The 21,957-nt window shown below is 41.5% G+C and overlaps 1 pseudogene; it reads right to left on the reverse strand.

The window, feature by feature from the left end:
• Nucleotides 1–10,823: 10,823 nt before the first annotated feature.
• On the reverse strand, nucleotides 10,824–21,732 carry LOC112402001 (membrane-spanning 4-domains subfamily A member 12-like; annotated as a pseudogene).
• Nucleotides 21,733–21,957: the final 225 nt, after the last annotated feature.

Genomic DNA, 21,957 nt, shown 5'->3' on the forward strand with positions numbered 1-21,957 from the left:
TGGGTCCTCCCACCAGTGCCCAGGCCCGGCTGAGGACGCGGATCTCTGCTGGCGGCACCCTCAGGCCCAGGTCCCGAGACCCTGCCCAGCCGTCATCAGGGAGAGCGCAAGGCACCCAGGACCCAGCCGGCCCTGAGGCTCCTCGGGTGGCTCAGGCCTCCAACCACACGGCGCCGCCGTGGGATCCTTGCGCGCATGCGAGCGAGCGGGGTGTTGGGGGAGGGGAGTGCACGTGCGCAGACTCACTAGAGTCTGGCGGGCCATTTTCTCGGAGCCGAGCAGACTAGCGCTGGGTGTCCCTAGGAATGGCTGCTCCAAACCACCGTTTCTCGTATTTGCCTTTTTGGTGCGTTTCTTATATATATATCTGCTGCAGAGCGACCAGGGTCTCTGATGAAAAGTCAGTCCTTCACCGTTCTCAAGAAAAATTGTGGCCACAAATGCACTTTAGAAGGTTTACATATTGAAAAGGGCAAGTAGCTGAGTCATTGACTCTTTTTAAACGTTAAGTAGTCAAAGACGGAAATTAATGAAGAGACTATTTAGCGAGACACCGGAATGACCTTTTGATCTACCTGCTGAGGTGAGTTTAGCTTTCAGGTTATACCTGACATTAGCTTTCTATTGGATGTGGACAGTAGTTAAAACAGTGTTTATGAAGAGATGTGTAAAGAAGTAGGGGTAGCAGCAGCTAGAAGATAGATAAGAGGCAGATCTGGGAAGGTGGGAAAACAGCGAACTCAAGCCAACGTTGTAATCTTGAATTGGCTGAAAGTAGAGATCACCCTGTTACGCAACCATTATGACTTCGGCATTAAAGTACCTGGAGAGCACATGTTCCTGCAGCTCCTGAACCTTGTGAAATGTAATTTATTCCAGGAACATTTATCTTGGCATTTTGGAAGTTAAAAGTCAGGTTTGGGATGTAAATATTTAGTGAAAGATAGCCAGTGATCAAAACATCCAGAAAGAGAAACTGACTTTTCTTTTATAAAGAAGTTGCCTAAGTGCCACTAATACCCTTGGCCAAAGCACAATTACAGGTATGTCTTAAAGCTGCAAAATCTTTTATGATTATTTTATAGCCTGAAAATCAGTTATAAACTCAATAACTTTATCTTTCGCCCCATGGCTAGCTTCCTTACCTTGTGACTCTAAAGCCTCCTCAATTACAAGAAAAGTATATGCCAGGGTCTCCTAAAACCTTTACATTTTGTATTGGTCAGTATATCACTGAGGGTTACCTGCCTAAGAGCAGAGAGGGTTCTGACAATATTAAGCATTCTGTGTGCTAAAGAAAGAAGAGCTCCCTTGAATGTGTCTTCAATCTCAGGACTATGGATTTAGTAGAAACGAGAGTCAGTTCTGATGAGATGGTGCCCTGTTGTAACTTGCTGCCATGATTGATTGATTGTGAGACAAGTGAAGTATCTTTTCCTTTTATTTAAGGTTTAGCCAACAGTCTCTGGAAATTATCTTGGATTTGATGATTTTCTTGGATGGGGGTTCAAATATATATTAATATTTATTCAGTGACTATGAATGCATATTCATTCACATGTATTCAGTACGAACATAGGTGAGAAGAGATGAGCGAGTCAAACTGCGAGACAGTCCAAGTTCCTTGGTACTTAATTCCTCTGATAATATCACAGATCGGTAGGCCAACCTTACTTTTCTCTGTCCCTGTAACCTGGATTTAGAAATTCAGAATTCATTTATTTTTAATTTTTATCCTTTGGTCCTCAATAATTTTGCATCCTTCAACAATGAAGAGATAGTCATGGTTTGACATCCCATTTGACTTTTAATCTTTGTTGTCTTAAATTTTTCTCCATGCAGATTATGTTGTTAATTTCCCTTGAATTGGTTCTCAGGATACAAAAGACATTATGAGGAAATGTGGTGAGACCACCATGCCTGATATAATGCTGTTAAAACCATTGTTGGGGATCATTGCAAGGACTCTGTAAGCCCTGATAAAATATCTTGTCCAAATTGCTACACGAATTTCATTTTACTTATACTCAGGAGAAAACAGATGCTTCCTCTCTGCAAACATCAGACTGTTCTAGTAAGAAAAATGGAAATAAATCTCTGTAATGCTGGGGCACCGAAGCAATTGAGTTTATTGTAGAAGTGCAATATGTATAAATATTTATATAAATTAAATATATGTGTATGTATACACATACACGCACATATATACCTATGTAGTAGATTTCAGTTTTTATATATTCCACCCTTGAACAAGGTGAGGGACCCCCACGCAGTCAAAAATCCACCTATAACGTTGTAGTCAGTCCCCCATTTCCATGGTTTGGCATCCATGGATTCAACCAAGCACAGACTGTATAGTGCTGGATTGTGTATTTATGTATTGGAAAAAAAAATCTGTGTATAAATGGACCCATGCAGTTCAGACCGTGTTGTTCAGGGGTCAACTGTAGTTTAAAAATTAGTTTTCTTTTTTTCCCCACATTTACTATGCCCAGGCAATGTTATATGGCTAACAGGTGTTTAAAGATAAGCTAAAATACATTAAAATTTTGAAGAGTTTGTTTGAGCAAACATTGATTCGAAGCTGACAGCACCAAACCAAAAGTGGATAGAAGCACTCTGCCGACAGGAGCTAGGGGAAAGGTTTTTATAGAGGAGACACAGAAGCAAAACAAGGAAATTATTTGATTGGCTATAGTTTAAATGGTTGCCTTATTTGGGAAAGTCTAGTTGGATGTTTATGATTAGCTGTTCTTAAGTTTCGTTTTCGAGCACGTTTACTCTGGTCTAGGTTTCGGTTTGCTGACGTAGGCTACCAAGGCATCAAAGCCACCCCAGTCTAATGGGCTCCTTGTTTAATTACTTTAACACATTGGCTTATCTTACTTAAACTTTCCACTATGCCTATGATGTACATACCATTGTTATCATTATTATTATTTTTAAAAATTTATTTAGGTATGTATTTTTTGGCTGCACCGTGCGGCCTGCGGGATCTCCGTTCCCCCACCAGGGATTGAACCTGGGCCATAGCAGTGAAAGCCCTGAATCCTAACCACTTGGCCACCAGGGAGCTCCCTGTTAGTCATTGTTTTAACAGCTGAGAATACTGAGGCTTGGGGAGGTTAAGGGTCTTGTTCATGTTCACAGCTTATAAATTGGAGAGTTGTGATTCTAACTCCAGCAGTCTAGCTCCAGAATCTGCACCTCACTTGCTTTCTCTAGGCCTCCTTCAGGAAGAATTCTGCCCAGGACTGTCATGAGAATGCATGAAGAATTCTGTTGGCAAAATCACAAGGTCTAGGGATGGTTCTCAGCTCTAGTCTGCACGTACTGCACTGCACATACTGGGCTTTTATGGTTCCATATAAAATTTAGAATTATTTGTTCTATTTCTGTGAAAAATGTCACAGGTATTTTGATAGGGATTGCATTAAGACTGTAGATTGCTGTGGGTAGTATGCATATCTTAACAATATTAATTCTTCCAAACCAAGAACACGGCAGGACATCTTTTTTTTTTTTTTTTTTTTTGGATTCAAAATATAGGTCTTTTACCTCCTTGGTTAAGTTTATTTCTAGGTATTTTATTCTTTTTGAACGAGATATTTTTTTTTTTTTTACTTTTTCTTTAGGATAGTTAATTGTTAGTGTAAAGAAATGCAGCAGATTTCTGTATATTAATCTTGTGTCCTGAAACTTTGCTGAATTCATTTATTTGTTCTAAGAGTTTTTGGGTGGAGACTTTAGGGTTTTCTGTATATAGTATCATGTCATCTGCAAATAGTGCCAGTTTTACCTCTTCCCTTCCAACCTGGATGCCTTTTATTCCATTTTCTTGTCTGATTGCTGTGGGTGGCTAGGACTTCAGATACTATGTTGAATAAAGTGGCGAGGGTGGGCGTCTTTGTCTTGTTCCTGAATTTAGAGGGAAGGCTTCCAGCTTTTCGCTGTTGAGTATGATGTTAGCTGTGAGTCTGTCATAAGCGGCCTTTGTGATGTTGAGATATGTTCCCTCTATATCCACTTTGATGAGAGTGGTTAGCATGACTGGGTGTTGAATTTTGTCAAACGCTTTTTTCTGCATCTATTGAGATGATCATGTATTTTTTCTTCTTTTTTTGATCAGGTGCTTTTAATCCTTCCTTTTGTTAATGTGGTGTATCGCATTGGATGATTTGCGAATATCGAACCATAATCCTTGTGTCCCTGGAATACATCCCACTTGAACATGGTGTATGATCCTTTTTTACGTATTGTTGGGGTCAGTTTGCTAATATTTTATTGAGCATTTTCGAATCTATATTCATCGAAGATACTGACCTGTAATTTTTTTTTTTATAGTGTCTTTGTTTTTGGTATCAGGGTAATGGTGGCCTTGTGAAATGAATTTGGGAGTGTTTTACCCTCTTCAGTTTTTTGGAACAGTTCAAGAAGGATAGTTTATTATCACTTTTTTATATGTTTGGTAGAATTCTCCTTTGAAGCCATCTGGCTCTAGACTTTTGTTTGCTGGGAGTTTTTAAAATTACAGATTCAATTTCATTCCTAGTGATTGGTCTGTTCAAATTGTCTGTTTCTTCCTGATTTAGCCTTGGCACGCTGGAGATGGAGGGGCTAGAGCCATTGCCGTGTGTGAGGTGGGGTTCCCCTCTACTCAGTGGCTGACAATGCCTTGTGAGGGGGTCAGATCCCAAGTTGCTGGGGCAGAAGCTCTGAGCCCAGGGTCGGCTCTGTTCTCTTTAGGTGTGTGTTTTCTCTCTCCCAGCACTGGGACCCTTGCCCCACGGTGGAGCAGTGCTGAAGCAAGAGGGGGACACGCAGGCTCTCTGCTCGTGACAGGGTATGGGCTGTGGAGGGTCGGCCACAGGCAGAGGTCTCAGCTGCCTCCGATGTGCCACCTCTGCAGGTGCCAGCAGTTGTTGCCCTCGCCCTGCTCAGGTGCAGCCCCGGGTCCGAGTCCCAGACCAAGCTCTCTCCTTGGTAGTGGCAGCCCTCGGTCCAGTGCAGAGCTGTGACGTAGAGTAAGAGTGGCTGGAGTGTTCACTGCGCTCATGCTGGGTTGCCTGGGGGGGGGAGTTGCGGGACACTGGACATGCACTAGAGCAGTCCTTGGGGGCAAGCCAGTGCTCTGGGGCTCCTCACAGGCAGAGTCCAGGCTTCCCACAGCCTTCCTGTTAGTCCCAGAAGCTCTCCAACCAGCCAAGGGCTCATCTTCCCCACGTCAGACCTCTGGGCTGTGGTGCCCAGTAAGTGGTTCACACCCTCACTCCCTAGGGTGGGTGTCCACCCATGTAATCTCCCTTTTCCTCTGAGTTGCCTCCTGGGGTCACAGATCCTGATCTGATCACTTCTCTTCCTTTACCTGATTACATATTGTATCTGTCTCACAGGCTTGGTTGTACAGGGGTCCTTCTGCCAGTTTCCAGTTAGTTTTCAGTGAGCATTGTTCCACATGTAGATTTTCAAAAAATTTTTGTACAATTTTTAAAGGTGACTTTCCATTTGCAGTTATTAGAAAGTATTGGCTGTATTCCCCGTGTTGTACAGTACATCCTTGAGCCTGTCTTACACCCAGTAGTTTGTACCTCCCATTCCTCTACCTCTATATAACCCCTCCTCCCCACGCTACTGGTAACCACTAGTTTGTTCTCTATATCTGAGAGTCTGCTGCTTTTTTGTTATATTCACTAGTTTGTTGTATTCTTTAGATTCTACATATAAGTGATATCATAACAGTATTTATCTTTGTCTGACATTTCACGTAACATTATGCCCTCCAAGTCTATCCATGTTGCTGCAAATTGCAAAATTTCAGTCTTTTTTATGGCTGAGCAGTATTCCATTGTATGTATATATACAGCATCTTCTTTATCCATCCATTTGTTGATGGACGCTTCGGTTGTTTCCATATCTTGGCAATAGTAAATAATGTTGCTGTGAACATTGGGGTGCATATATCTTTTCAAATTAGTGTTTTTGTTTTTTTCTAGATATATACCCAGGAGTGGAATTGCTGGATCATATGGTAGTTCTATTTTTAGTTTTTTGAGGAACCTCCATACTGTTTTCCAGTGTCTGCACCAATTTACATTCCCATCAACAGTGCACAAGGGTTCCCTTTTCTTCACATCCTCAGCCACATTTGTTATTTGTAGACTTTTTGATCATAGCCGTTCTGACAGATCAAAAAAATCTCGTTGGGGGTTTGATTTGTATATCCCTGATGATTAGTGATGTTGAGCATCTTTTCACGTGTAGATGTATTTCTTTTTAAATAAATAAATTTATTTATTTGTTTTTGGCTGCATTGGGTCTTCGTTGCTGTGCGAGGGCTTTCTTTAGTTGCAATGAGCGGGGGCTACTCTTCGTTGCGGTGTGCGGGCTTCTCATTGTTGTGGCTTCTCTTGTTGCAGAGCACGGGCTCTAGGCGCACGGGCTTCAGTAGTTGTGGCATGTGGGCTCAGTAGTTATGGCTTGCAGGCTCTAGAGCGCAGGCTCAGTAGTTGTGGCGCATGGGCTTAGTTGCTCCACACCGTGTGGGATCTTCCCAGGCCAGGGCTCGAACCCGTGTCCCCTACATTGGCAGGCAGTTTCTTAACCACTGCGCCACCCGGGAAGCCCGTGTAGATGTATTTTTGATGCGTTTATGGTGGGAGGCGACTTCCGTGTTCTCTTACTCCACCATCTTGAGCGATCCCCGTACCATATTTTATTTTATTTTTTTTTTGCAGTACGCAGGCCTCTCACTGTTGTGGCTTCTCCCGCTGCGGAGCACAGGCTCCAGACACACAGGCTTAGCGGCCATGGCTCACGGGCCCAGCCGCTCCGCGGCATGTGGGATCTTCCCAGACTGAGGCACGAACCCACATCCCCTGCATCAGCAGGCGGACTCTCAACCACTGCGCCACCAGGGAAGCCCACCCGTACCATATTTTAAAGTGTTGCTAAATATTTGGGGGAGTGAGAGGAGTTGTGAAAAATAAAATAAAATTGTGAGTGAGGCTTAAACTGGGTGAAGACCACATGTGGAGAGAGAGATTGAGTGAAGCTGGCTGAGTACTGCTGAGTTGGTAGAATTGAGTAAACAGCTACCCATTTTTAGAGTGAAGTCAGGGTACTGAGGCGTGGAGGAGAGGTGGGCTTGAGGAGAGGAACAACATTTCTACGTGATAAATTGTAGAGAATAGTTTGGAGAGAGAAAGGCTTTGTTTGTTTTCATTACGAAATGAAGGGAGAAAGGCAGAAACAGCCGGTTTTAGGGAAATGCTGCTGTCTGAGACCTCTTCAGCCTGTGGGAATGAGGAATCACTGGCGATATGGTCACACTTGCCTGGCTTGCACCCCTACCTGCCCAGGCACACCTCAACTCTCTGCCCATCCCCACTTCCGAAGTATTTCTGGGAGTCCCCAGAATTTTCACATTGTTTTCTAGCACCACAGGCCTCTGCTGAGCCTCTGCCGCGTGTGTGGGGCACCCAGTTTCCTTCTACATCTTAGCCTTCTCGGGCTTTGCAGCTGCTTCTCTGGGAGAAGGCCGCTTGACCCCAGCTGCTATCTCCCAGCTCCCCTCAAGCTCCGAGCCCTGGGCGTGTTCAGACAGCCTTGCATTTTCTTCGGTCCTCCTTACAGAGCAGGAACCTGGTTATAGTCCGTGCACAAATGAGGAGAATACGCCTTTCTCCAGGGGGATCAAACCCATCACAGAGGCCAGGCTGGGAACTGGACCTCACTTCCTGGTCTTTCAGCTCAAGCTTCACATACCTGAACTCACAGCTTCCTTCAGATCTTTCCCCTGATTCAAATCACTCCTGCGCATAGATGCCTAGGGACTCCCTGCACGCCCCCTCCCAATCACCCAAATTCAGGATAGGTTTGGCCAGCTCCTTGGGAGAAGGGGACAATTGTGACTGATTGATTTTTAGTGGGATGTGACAAACGCAAAACACGCTCTGGGAAAAAGAGCTTCCTGAAATGTTGTGTAGGCCTGGTGTGAATCAATGATATGTATGTATCTAAGATACATTTATGGATTTTGGAAAGAATTCTTTTTTCTTTTTTTTTGGTTTCTGGCTTAAGTATTATTTTTTTTAAGTAGAGGAGTTGTGAAAAATAAAATAAAATTGTGAGTGAGGCTTAAACTGGGTGAAGACCACATGTGGAGAGAGAGATTGAGTGAAGCTGGCTGAGTACTGCTGAGTTGGTAGAATTGAGTAAACAGCTACCCATTTTTAGAGTGAAGTCAGGGTACTGAGGCGTGGAGGAGAGGTGGGCTTGAGGAGAGGAACAACATTTCTACGTGATAAATTGTAGAGAATAGTTTGGAGAGAGAAAGGCTTTGTTTGTTTTCATTACGAAATGAAGGGAGAAAGGCAGAAACAGCCGGTTTTAGGGAAATGCTGCTGTCTGAGACCTCTTCAGCCTGTGGGAATGAGGAATCACTGGCGATATGGTCACACTTGCCTGGCTTGCACCCCTACCTGCCCAGGCACACCTCAACTCTCTGCCCATCCCTACTTCCGAAGTATTTCTGGGAGTCCCCAGAATTTTCACATTGTTTTCTAGCACCACAGGCCTCTGCTGAGCCTCTGCCGCGTGTGTGGGGCACCCAGTTTCCTTCTACATCTTAGCCTTCTCGGGCTTTGCAGCTGCTTCTCTGGGAGAAGGCCGCTTGACCCCAGCTGCTATCTCCCAGCTCCCCTCAAGCTCCGAGCCCTGGGCATGTTCAGACAGCCTTGCATTTTCTTCGGTCCTCCTTACAGAGCAGGAACCTGGTTATAGTCCGTGCACAAATGAGGAGAATACGCCTTTCTCCAGGGGGATCAAACCCATCACAGAGGCCAGGCTGGGAACTGGACCTCACTTCCTGGTCTTTCAGCTCAAGCTTCACATACCTGAACTCACAGCTTCCTTCAGATCTTTCCCCTGATTCAAATCACTCCTGCGCATAGATGCCTAGGGACTCCCTGCACGCCCCCTCCCAATCACCCAAATTCAGGATAGGTTTGGCCAGCTCCTTGGGAGAAGGGGACAATTGTGACTGATTGATTTTTAGTGGGATGTGACAAACGCAAAACACGCTCTGGGAAAAAGAGCTTCCTGAAATGTTGTGTAGGCCTGGTGTGAATCAATGATATGTATGTATCTAAGATACATTTATGGATTTTGGAAAGAATTCTTTTTTCTTTTTTTTTGGTTTCTGGCTTAAGTATTATTTTTTTTAAGTTTTAATTTTTATACATTTTTTTTTTTTTTTAATTTTTATACATTTTTAAAGGTCATTTTCCATTTACAGTTATTACAGAATTGTTGGCTATATTCTTCATGTTGCACAATACATCCTTGATCCTATCTTACACCCAATAGTTTATACCTCTCACTCCCTCACCCCCATATTGCACACCCCCCTCCCCCCACTGGTAGCCACTAGTTTGTTCTCTATATCTGTGTTTGCGTTATTTTGGTTATATTTACTAGTTTTGTTATATTTTTTAGATTCCACATATAAGTGATATCATACAGTATTTATCTTTCACTGACTTATTTCACTTAGCATAATAGCCTCCAAGTCCAGCCATGTTGCTGCAAATGGCAAAATATTGTTCTTTTTTATGGCTGAATACTATTCCACTGTATATATGTACCACATCTTCTTTATCCATTCATCTGTTGATGGACACTTAGGTTGTTTCCATGTCTTGGCAATTGCAAATAATGCTGCTGTGAACATTGGGGTGCATGTATCTTTTCGATTTAGTGTTTTGGGTTTTTTTTGGGGGTATATACCCAGGAGTGGAATTGCTGGGTCATATGGTAGTTCTATTTTTAGTTTTTTGAGAAACCTCTATACTGTTTTCCACAGTGGCTGCACCAATTTACATTCCTACCAACAGTGTACAAGGGTGGAAAGATAATTCTTGAACCCATGTATTTCATGATGAATGATTAACCTTAGAATTGGAAGACACCCTAGAGGTCTAATAACCTGTTTTCTTCTGAGGAATGAAGAGACTAAATATAGGATGCACTTTGGTTTTTCTCATACAGTCTAAGTTATATTTTTGGGGTGAAGTCTTTGTACTTAAACCCAGCATTTGTTACTTGTACCTGAAAAAAAAAACATGTGTACACTGGCATTTCAATAAAGCCCACTTTATCCCATTTTATACTACCCCAAGTAAAAAGTGCGTAAAATCTTAATTTTATGTAATTGAATAGCACAGCGTTTGGTCACAAAGTAGTAACGTAATACCTTTTTTGAGCAAATGAATGAATTAATGAATACGTTTTTAGATATTCCAGAATGAAACTACCGTAAGGGCTTTAAATAGCATCATATTAATAGTAGGCATATACCTTCTGTGGTAGATATCACACTTCTACCTGGACACCCTGTAAATCATCATCAAAGAAGTTTTATCTGTCTGCTTTGCAACATTTCGTCAGATCTCCTACTTAACAACCAATAACAAACCAAATGAATGAAAAAATACCAAAAAAGGCTTATGTTCCTAGTAACATTTTATTGAGGAAAGGGTAACGTTAACAGGAAATTTTCTAACTTCAAGAGAGCTGCAGTCATTGCCGGTCCTCTGGCCCTTCGCCTTTGCCAGTGAGTGGTAGTGGCATATGTAGGAAGAGACAGTGGCAGGGAGATCCATGCAGTTATCATTCGTGATAAACTAAGAACAAATCTGAAACACAGTCTTTAAAGGTCAGCAATCATCGTGGAGAGTCGAGGCCGCTTCTTAAGAAGTTTCTGTGGGTAGTTTTACCCCATGAGATTGCATTGAGCCTCCTTTTTCTTTTAATACCTAGTGGTATTAGGTGGTATGAGCTTGGTGGCCATCGTTTCTGGGAGGAACGGAGGACCACCCTGTTGTCAAGGGACTATTTGCATACACAATTGGAATACCAAGGACAGACTGGAAAGAATGAAACAAGCAAACAATATTGTTACTATATTCCTGTTCAGTAACCTCCCTGGTCCCATCAGGGAAGAGGGCCGAGAGCGCTGTGGTAAGCCCCCAGTGGGACTTAGCTGACCCTGAAGTCTGTATTCCTTCAGCACATACTGAGATTATCTTCCAGAGAAGAGGCCCAACTCACCCCATTGGTGTTGGTGCTTGCTTGGCTGGCAAAATGGACTGTGACGCAAGTTATGCAAAACTCCTAAAGAGAGAAGATGGTCAGCATGGCTGAAATTCCTTTCCCAGCAAGCTGAAATCAGGAATAAACACACTGAAATGTTGACTAAATCAGGAGGGCTTCACCCAGGCTTCAAAAAGTTCTGACTCATCACATGTACTATTGCCTGTACTCACCTAGCTCTGGGATCATTTCTCTGTCATCACATGCTTATTTCAGGGGAATGTAAATTCACTTTGGAATTTCTTTAAAATGCCAGGAGACTTCCCTTTTTGCCGGTAGACTGTTTTATTTAGAAACATTAGAAAGGAAGTAGAGTTTTTTTCTTTGCAGTGGCCTTTTTTTATAATAAAAATTTACTTGCTCATTAAAATTAAAAAAATAAATCAAGTTACATAGAACACAACCAATCATCCCAAATGCCACTGCCCAGAAATGAGCTAAATGAACATCTGAGACCTGTTTTTCTAGAACTCTATGTATGGGCGAAAGGCAAATAGAAAAGTCGGATGCAGGGACTTCCCTGGTGGTCCAGTGGTTGGGACTCTGTGATTCCACTGCAGGGGGCGCAGGTTCGATTCCTGGCCGGGGAACTAAGATCTGGCATGCCGTGCAGGGCAGACAAAAAAATAGAAAAAAAAAAAAGAAAAGTGGTTGCATGGAGAGACAGCAAGAGAGAGAAAAAAGGAGAACAAGCAAGGGAGGGAATGAGAGAGCAATAGAGGGAAACACCGTTTTTTAATAATGGAATCGTTTTTACTTCCTATTTTGAAATAAAAGTATTACCCGATTTTAAAAGAACAAAAAGAAGTCAAGTTTACGAAATCCACGAAGAAGTTGACATCATTTTAAACCTACAAGTTTCAGTTTGAGGCAGTTATTAGATGATTGTTTATTATGAAAAATGAGAGATTAGCATGCTTGTTTTACCTCTCATCTTCTCTCTTCACCTCTCTCTTCACCTTCCAGTTTTTGTGCCTTTCATGAATCTCCTTACACAGCTTCTCCTTGCATTTCTACATTCTTGATTTAATCTACCTCGTGTATGGTTGAATATTACTATTCTTTTTTTTTTTCAGCAGCAGTGCCCATGTGTGTTATTGTTGTTTTACTGAGAGTATCTTCTTGTTGCTTTTATACTTTCACAAGGATTTTATTGGACGTGTTATTCTTTTTTTATTTTTAAAGTTTTTTAAAAATTTTATTTATTTATTTTTGGCTGCATTGGGTCTTTGTTGCTGCGTGCGGTCTTTCTCTAGCTGTAGCGAGTAGGGGGCTACTCTTCGTTGCAGTGAATGGGCTTCTCATTGCAGTGGCTTCTCTTGTTGTGGAACACAGGCTCTAGGCGTGTGGACTTCAGTAGTTGTGGCTCGCGGGCTCAGCAGTTGTGGCTAGCAGGCTCAGTAGTTGTGGCACACGGGGCTTAGTTGCTCCATGGCATGTGGGATCTTCCCGGACTAGGGCTTGAACCCATATCCCCTGCATTGGCAGGCGGATTCTTAACCACTGCACCACCAGGGAAGTCCCTGGACTTGTTATTCTTGAGTCACATTTTCTTTTCATCAAAACTTTATAGATATTGCTCCATGATTTTCCCTCACTGAATGTTGTTGTAGTAGAGACTGAGTCAAGCTGATTTTTTTTCCTGCTTGTAAGTAATTTGATTTTTCTGCCTAAAACCTCAAAGAATCCTTTTCTATACCTTATGCCTTAACAAGGATACATATATTTCAATATGTATCAATATCAATATTGATATCTATGTATCTGTATCTGTATCTCACTTATTTTGCATCTCTTTCTCCTAGTATAGGTTATTCTCATTCAGCGTGCAAATTCAGTTACTCTTTTATTTCCAGGAGCTTTTTTTCCCAGTATTTCTGTATACCCTTTAGGAGTCTTCCCTATGTGACTACCCATGAGATGGACCACGAAGGGGTGCCCTTTCTGCCCTAGTCCATCTACAGAGGTGACTCTCCCACTTTATTCTCTAGTCCTAGAGATCACATGACCAGGAGTAGGGCTGGAATAGAAAAAGGGATTTACTACTAGAGCTGCTGTACAGTAATAAGAAATAAAATATAGATCCACTCTAAGTGAGTGGAAAGAGAGGAGGCACATGGTAGGTGATGGGATACTTACCACTGCCCAGTAGTCTTGATTAGGCAGCCCATTAATGCTCACATCCACCAGCAACAGAATCACCCCAATGAAGGCAAAGACAGAATTAACAATGTTCATTCCTAGGCTGCCTTTTATCTGAGGGAGATGGCAGGCAAAGTAAATCATATGTAAGATGAGTGAAATTAAATGAAATAAGAAGCAGTTAAATCTAACGGTTCTTAATCTTTGAAATCTTGAAAAAAAAATTGAAATGATTTTTTTCCTCTTCCCTTCTGGATAGTTACCATGAAAACTATTCTATATGCCACCTAAATGTAGGGTATTTCTAAGATCTGTAGAAAAATGTAAATAATACAAAGCAGAAGCTCATCTATTATATTTGTCTAAGCCTCATGCAAAATAACAATTATATTCCCTTTTTAAAACAATAAAATGACAAACTTATAACGAGCATTTTTTCTGTGACAGTCACTGCACTGAATCATGTAAAGGCGTTATTTCGTAGAACTCTTACAACCACTATATGAGGTGGTACTATATAGCATCCCATTTTATAGATGGAAAAGTATATACACACAAAAAAATCTGTGTTGATAAATTTAGGAATTCATGAAACCCTTGTCTTTCTAAGGACTAGATAGATACAGAATGAGGAACTTGTTAGGCTTTTGAGGGTAGGGGTAAATGGGCAGAGTATAAAACGTTCCCCAGTTTCTACAAGAAGGCTTTGAAATTCAGCAGAATAATTGTGAAACCAAGTCCTCAGCTGACTTGTTAGGAGTTCTTTGGAATGTACTACTGCTTCAGCATGCCTTAGATAGTCTTCTGAAGGCCTCTAAAGGGCTCCTAGAAGAATCGCTTTAGGTATAATTTTAGCTCTCTTCTCCAAATGGACAGATTCTATGCTTGGACAAGCGTAGTTAGAGGGAAGGATCTCTAAATCATGCGGTGAAAGGATATTTTATTTTGTTTTTGGTTTACAACAAGAGTAGTCAAGATTAGACTGATTTATTTTATTTTATTTTTAGTCAAGTGTACTCTAGTCTGGGAAAGTCTGAGTAACATGACTCTGTGTTTCTGTTTTCCAGTTCTTCCCTCTTGTGATGGATTAAATATAATCTTGAAACCACTTCTGTTCTAGTTGTCTCTAGTTCTTGGCAAACCATTTTCTTTCTCCTGTTTCAAAAGTGGACCAGGAGATTGCAAAAGGTGGAGTGCTGTGACAGAAAGAATTGAAAGGCCTGTCCCAGGGATTTATGGACTCTTCATAGGTACTGAGCTAGGTGTTTTTCATGATGATCTGAAGAACTATAAAACAAAAGTCAAATCTGGATAAGACTAGGAGACATGCACAAAGAAAAAATAACAATACAAGGCAAGGCAGAACTGCGAAATAGCAAATGCATAGTAGAGTCTTCGATACTGAAGTGGCAAGAGGGTGTCCCCTGGCTTCTTTGTTTCTGTTTGGAGTTTCCCCCATGCAGTGTGACCCCACTGAACCAGGGAGCCTTGGAAGTAAACAACCCCATCTTTACTAATTTCCACTCTTGTGAATTAAGGAGTCGGGATGTTGAGCTCTGCCATTTCTGAGTGGTAAATTGTGTAGACCATGTGAGGGCATACGTACCATGGAGGCAACCCACAGATACTTCTGGGAAAAAAATGCTCCCCTTCTTATTTGCTGAATCTGCCTTCTCAGTTTTCTTACCCAAATAAGTTAATCTTTAAAGGGGTTGAAAAGTAGAAACATTCTAACTTACCAGACAAGGGGAAAACTGCTTGGATGCCGAAATAGAGAGTGCTCCAGTAATAATGAACTGTAGAAAGAAACAAATTTATTTGTGAAATGATGGGTCCTTTGATTTTTCCTGGGAAATACTTCTCTTTATATGATGAAAGGTTGACCTATTTATATTTCCCTCTCAAAAATTCCTCTTGTACTTCTCAATTTTTTGGAGTAACTCTCGAGGTTTCTATGTCCTTTTGACATCCTTTTCTTTTTTCTCCTTAGTTTCTCTCATAAAAAGATCTCATTCCCTTGTAAGTTTTCCTTGTTCGGATGACTTCTGACCTCACTGCTCAGTCTCTTCTCATGATCAATTGCATATTTTTAATCATGTTCCCGATCACCTCTTTTTGCCACTGTCCACCCAGCACATACATTTCCATCTAAAATGTAATAGGGAAATAAAACTTTGGTTTGCTGGTTACTTGATTAGTGTAAACTTTAGGGTGTGAGTTTAGGCTGCAAGTTAAAATGGAGAACAAAAGCTCTTCTTTATTTAATTCTCTATCTAATTAATATCTAATATTAATATCTAGTATCTAAATTCTCCAGCTGATCAGATGCAGGGCTTATTAAAAGATGAGTTGTACATAGACTGGGGACAGCTATACTTGATAAGCTGAGAAGGACAGCTGTTGCAGCAGGCTACTCACAGAGAGGTCGCCCCAGAATGGATATCCGTCAATAAAAGACAAGGAAGCAAAACCCAACTCTTGGTTATAAATAGAGGCCATTATACCCCAAATAATTCCGAAGTCAATTGTGCGTCAATCCAGTCATGATCTGGATTGCCTGAAAAAAGAAAACGGACATTAAAAAATTGCTTCCTCATCTTCAGGCACCACTGAGACATCACTATCATTGCTGCTGCTCCTCATTTATTGTCAACTCTGTCAAGATCCATGCTGTCATTTAGCTATACCTCTACAGGAGGTGGGCCATTAAGACTTTGACATACGCTAGGGCCATGGCCTCAGCGTAAAGCCTTGTTTTTTTCTTTCTTTTCTTCACATCTTTATTGGAGTATAATTGCTTTACAATGGTGTGTGAGTTTCTGCTTCATAACAAAGTGAATGAGCTATACATATACATATGTTCCCATATCTTTTCCCTCTTGTGTCTCCCTCCCTCCCACCCTCCCTATCCCACCCCTCTAGGTGGTCAAAAAGCACCGGGCTGATCTCCCTATGCTATGCGGCTGCTTCCCACTAGCTATCTATTTTACATTTGTTAGTGTATATATGTCCATGCCACTCTCTCACTTCGTCCCAGCTTACCCTTTCCCCTCCCCGTGTCCTCAAGTCCATTATCTACGTCTGCGTCTTTATTCCTGTCCTGCCCCTTGGTTCTTCAAAAACTTTTTTTTATTTTTTTATTTTAGATTCCATATGTATGTGTTAGCATACGGTATTTGTTTTTCTCTTTCTGAATTACTTTACTCTGTATGACAGACTCTAGGTCCATCCACCTCACTACAAATAACTCAATTTTGTTTCCTTTTATGGCTGAGTAATATTCCATTGTATATATGTGCCACATCTTCTTTATCCATTCATCTGTCAAAGGACACTTAGGTTGCTTACATCTCCAGGCTATTGTAAATAGAACGGCAATGAACACTGTGGTACGTGACTCTTTTTGAATAATGGTTTTCTCAGGGTATATGCCCAGTAGTGGGATTGCTGGGTCGTATGGCAGTTCTATTTTTAGTTTTTTAAGGAACCTCCATACTGTTCTCCATAGTGGCTGTATCAATTTACATTCCCACTTCTCCAGCATTTATTGTTTGTAGATTTTTTGATGATGGCCATTCTGACTAGTGTGAGGTGATACCTCATTGTAGTTTTGATTTGCATTTCTCTAATGATTAGTGATGTTGAGCATCCTTACATGTGTTTGTTGGCAATCTGTATGTCTTCTTTGGAGAAATGTGTATTTAGGTCTTCTGCTCCTTTTTGGATTGGGTTGTTTGTTTTTTTGATATTGAGCTGCATGAGCTGCTTGTAAATTTTGGAGATTAGTCCTTTGTCAGTTGCTTCATTTGCAAAATATTTTCTCCCATTCTGAGGGTTGTCTTTTCATCTTGTTTATGTTTTCCTTTGCTGTAGAAATGCTTTTGCTGCATCCCATAGGTTTTGGGTTGTTGTGTTTTCTTTGTCATTTGTTTCTAGGTATTTTTTGATTTCCTCTTTGATTTCCTCAGTGGTCACTTGGTTACCTAGCAATGTATTGTTTAGCCTCCATATGTTTGTATTTTTTACAGATTTTTTCCTGTCATTGATATCTAGTCTCATAGCGTTGTGGTTGGAAAAGATACTTGATATGATTTCAATATTTTTAAATTTACCAAGGCTTGATTTGTGAGTCAAGATATGATCTATCCTGGAGAATGTTCCATGAGCACTTGAGAAGAAAATGTATTCTGTTGTTTTTGGATGGAATGTCCTATAAATGTCAATTAAGTCCATGTTTTTTAATGTATCATTTAAAGCTTTTGTTTTCTTTTTTATTTTCATTTTGGATGATCTGTCCTTTGGTGAAAGTGGGGTGTTAAAGTCCCCTACTATGATTGTGTTACTGTCAATTTCCCTTATATGGCTGTTAGCATTTGCCTTATGTATTGAGGTGCTCCTATGTTGGGTGCATAAATATTTACAATTGTTGTATCTTCTTCTTGGTTTGATCCCTTGATCATTATGTTGTGTCCTTCTTTGTCTCTTGTAATAATCTCTATTTTAAAGTCTATTTTGTCTGATAGGAGTATTGCTAACTCCAGCATTCTTTTGATTTTCATTTGCATGGAATATCTTTTTCCATCCCGTCACTTTCAGTTTGTATGTGTCCCTAGGTCTGAAGTGGGTCTCTTGTCGACAGCATATATCCAGATCTTGTTTTTGTATCCATTCAGCCAGTCTGTGTCTTTTGGTTGGAGCATTTAATGCATTTACATTTAAGGTAATTATCGATATGTATGTTCCTATGACCATTTTCTTAATTGTTTTGGGTTTGTTATTGTAGGTCTTTTACTTCTCTTGTGTTTCCTGCCTAGAGAAGTTCCTTTAGCATTTGTTGTAAAGCTGGTTTGGTGGTGCTGAATTCTCTTAGTTTTTGCTTGTCCGTAAAGGTTTTAATTTCTCTGTCAAATCTGAATGAGATCCTTGCTGTGTAGAGTAACCTTGGTTGTAGTTTTTTCCCTTTCATCACTTTATATTTGTCCTACCACACCCTTCTGGCTTGCAGAGTTTCTGCTGAAAGATCAGCTGTTAACCTTATGGAGATTCCCTTGTATGTTATTTGTTGTTTTTCCCTTGCTGCTTTTAATATTTTTTCTTTGTATTTAATTTTTGATACTTTGATTAGTATGTGTCTTGCTTGACATGTTTCTCCTTGGATTTATCCTGCCTGGGACTGTCTGCGCTTCCTGGACTTGATTGACTCTTTCCTTTCCCATATTAGGGAAGTTTTCAGTAAAGCCTTGTTTGAGGTATTTGGGGAGGCTTGTTCATGTGGCCCAAGGATTCTTCAAAAAGTACTACCGCATAGGCATGCATTAGCATCCCCTGAGAGCTTCCAAGACTCTTAGAAAAAAATTGCTGTAACTGTGACTTCAATGACTGTGTTTTGCAAATGGACCAGTTCTCTGCTTGGGTAATCCGAGTTCTGGGGAAAGTATCAATGAAGAAAAAACAATTTATTAGGCATTAACAATATGCTTGATAATTTCTAAGCACTTTACATTTATTGTACATGTAATCCTCCCAAACAATGGGATGGAGACACAGAGACTTTAAGAAATTAGGTATCTGTCTTACTCTGTTCAGGCTGCTGTAACAAAATACCACAGACTGTGTGGTTTATAAACAACAGAATTTAATGTGCACAGTTCTGGAAGCTGGGAAGTCCAAGTTCAAGATTCCAGCACAGTCACCTTGTGGTGAGGGCCCTCTTCCTGTTCACAGCCCGTGCCTCTGTGTCTTCACATGGTGCAAAGGGTGAGTGATCTCTCAGGAGTCTCTTTTATAAGGCAATAATCTCATTCACGCGCACTCCACTCTCATGACCTAATAAGCACCTCCCAAAGGCCTACCTCCTAATACTATCATCTTTGAGAGTTAGGACTTCAACTTATGAATTTTGGAGGCGGACAGAAACATTCAGACCATAGCAGTGCCCAAGGTCACACAACTACTGAGGGGCAGACCTGAGAATTTTTTTGTGTGTGTGTGTGGTATGTGGGCCTCTCACTGTTGTGGCCTCTCCCGTTGTGGAGCACAGGCTCCGGACGTGCAGGCTCAGTGGCCATGGCTCACGGGCCCAGCCGCTCAGCGGCATGTGGGATCTTCCCGGACCGGGGCATGAACCTGTGTCCCCTGCATCGGCAGGCAGACTCTCAACCACTGCGCCACCAGGGAAGCCCCAGACCTGGGAATTTAATGCAGCAAATTGACTCCAGAGCCCATGTCTTAACTATCCCCTCAGGCTCAGCTTCACTCCTTCCATGAGCTCTTCTTGATTGTACCAGTGAATTTAAGCTATCTTGTTTTTCTTTTTTAAATTCTGTTGTATCTTGTGATAATAATCACACACCTTATTTCTTAGTTTTATACTCATTTATATTGTTCTTTTTCAAATTGCAGGTATGCAAACATTTCCTTATTGGCCCATCATGTATTCTCAGACAGTGGATACATCTTAGTACCTCTTAGTATACCTTCTTTCATCCTTGATAAACAGATTTGTGAGAGATAACTGTTGCTAGATTGGACTGGACGTTAATTGTTTCTTTCAAAGTTTACATCTTATCTGTCCAGGAATACTGAAAATACAGTGATTGCTGTGTTTATTTCTTTAACAAGTAGCTACCAAATGCAATTAAATTGAATCAGGGTTAGAAAAGAACCCCACAGCTTCCTAAACAATGCTAAGAGATTAATATTTTTTGAATAATGAAGTTGAGACTCTGATAAAAGCTGTGAGTCTTCTCCCCTAAAAAACCATTCTTCCATATCCATATCCGTGGCATGTGGGATCCTCCCGGACTGGGGCATGAACCCGTGTCCCCTGCATCGGAGACGGACCCTCAACCACTGCGCCACCAGGGAAGCCCTCTATTCTACTTTATCTGCCTCCTCCCTGTTCTTCAAACATGCCACATTTTCCTCGAAAGACCTTCTGACTTTACCAGGAACCTCTTGCCTGACATCCACAAGGCTTACTCCTCACTTCATGTCTTTGCTCACATGTCGTCTTCTAAGGAAAGCTTGCTCTGACCAGCTTGAAACTGCTACCCCCTCACTGCCTGGAACTGTTTATCCCTTTCACACTTCTTTATTCTTTCCGTATATTTTATCAGCTTCCAGCACACTGTGTACCTTAATTCTTTATTATGTATGTAGTCTGATTCTCCCACTAGGTTCTGAGCTCCATGAGGGCAGAGGTTATGCCTGATTTGTTCTCTGCCGTAGTCCCAGCGCCTGTATGGGGCCAGCTGTGTGGTGTGCTAGTTTGTGCCAGTGGCCCAATGGGAGCAGGGAACTTCCTCTCTCTGGCAGGAGGAGGATCTGAGAGGCCACCTCCCAGCTTACATCTGCCTGCTGCAGGGGGGCCGACGCTCAGTTTTACTTTCCTGTGATGGCTAGAAGAGTTCTGGCATGTAATGGGCACTCAATATAATTTATGGAAGCCTCTAGCAGAGAAGTTAGAGCTGCACACAGGGAGGGACAGTACCACTTGGAGGAGTTGTGTTAGTGGCGTGAAAGAGGTTCTTCAAAAGCACAGCAAAGGAGCGAATAATGCCACCTATGCCAGTGGAGTCTTCATGTACTTATAGGGCTTATTTTATTTGCAGTGCCTCTATGAACTAGATTAGGAGTGGTCAAAGTGCCCCGTATGGAATTGACCTGCAGTTAAGTCATAACATCTCCATGGGCACTGGGTGAGGGGAGAGCAGATGGAATGGCCCCTAGTTCTTTCACACCCAGTTTCCCCAGACAGCCCATTTGTAGTCCCTTCTGTTTTTAAGGCAGCCCTCAATATGAGCTTGCCTCTATACAAATACCAGGCTTGAAACTAATCCAGAGACAGGATGGAGGGTACCCAGAATATCCTTTGCAAAAGTGAGATCAAGCTAGAAGTGGTGGCATTTCCAGAATGTCAGTGTTACTGCATCATCCTGCTATGAAGAATCCTTTGTCACCCATTAGATTTTTGCTTGAATCCAAAGTAAAATGAATCTACATGCAGACTAATTATTTCTACCTAAAAGGGATACTGTTTTCAGGGTAGCATTCCAGCCTTTCTAATGATTGGGCGTATGTCATGAGATCATAAACTTCTCTCCACCTATAGCTTATAAGCACAATAAAACCTTACAAATGCAAAATAAAAATTCTAGTAGTAAGTAGACTTACCCCTAGTGCCTTTGCTTCTTCTTTAAAGCTTGTAGCTGCTTCTCTAGCTTAATTTACCATTTGTATATTTCCTGGAGCCTGCCGACTGTTGGTGAAGGTTCCTGAAGAAGTAATGAAGGGAGGCTGACCACTCTACGCTTGGTTTCCTAGGCTGATGAAACTCAAAGGTTGTTGAGACCCAGGAGCCGTAGAGTAGCTTGGTGGGTAGGGATTAGGTTTGGTTTCACACATTCTGGGGAAGGCTGTTGGCTTGGATGACATCATTATGTCCTAAGTATTACAAAACATAGCAAAATGATAAATTTACCCAGAAAGGAAACTAAAGAAAATCTTGTCAAATGTCCATTATCTATGCAAATGAAGGAAAGCAAGTGAGCAGTTAATGGGCAATGACAACCAATATGAGTGATACTTATTTGACTTTGGAATCCTGTACATCCTACAGTTTTAAAGAACGGAAGGAGGGGAAGATTAGGATACATTTACTTT

This window comes from Neophocaena asiaeorientalis, unplaced genomic scaffold (genome assembly GCF_003031525.2).
Source record: "Neophocaena asiaeorientalis asiaeorientalis breed wild unplaced genomic scaffold, Neophocaena_asiaeorientalis_V1.1 scaffold43, whole genome shotgun sequence".
NCBI classification, from domain to species: Eukaryota; Metazoa; Chordata; class Mammalia; order Artiodactyla; family Phocoenidae; genus Neophocaena; species Neophocaena asiaeorientalis.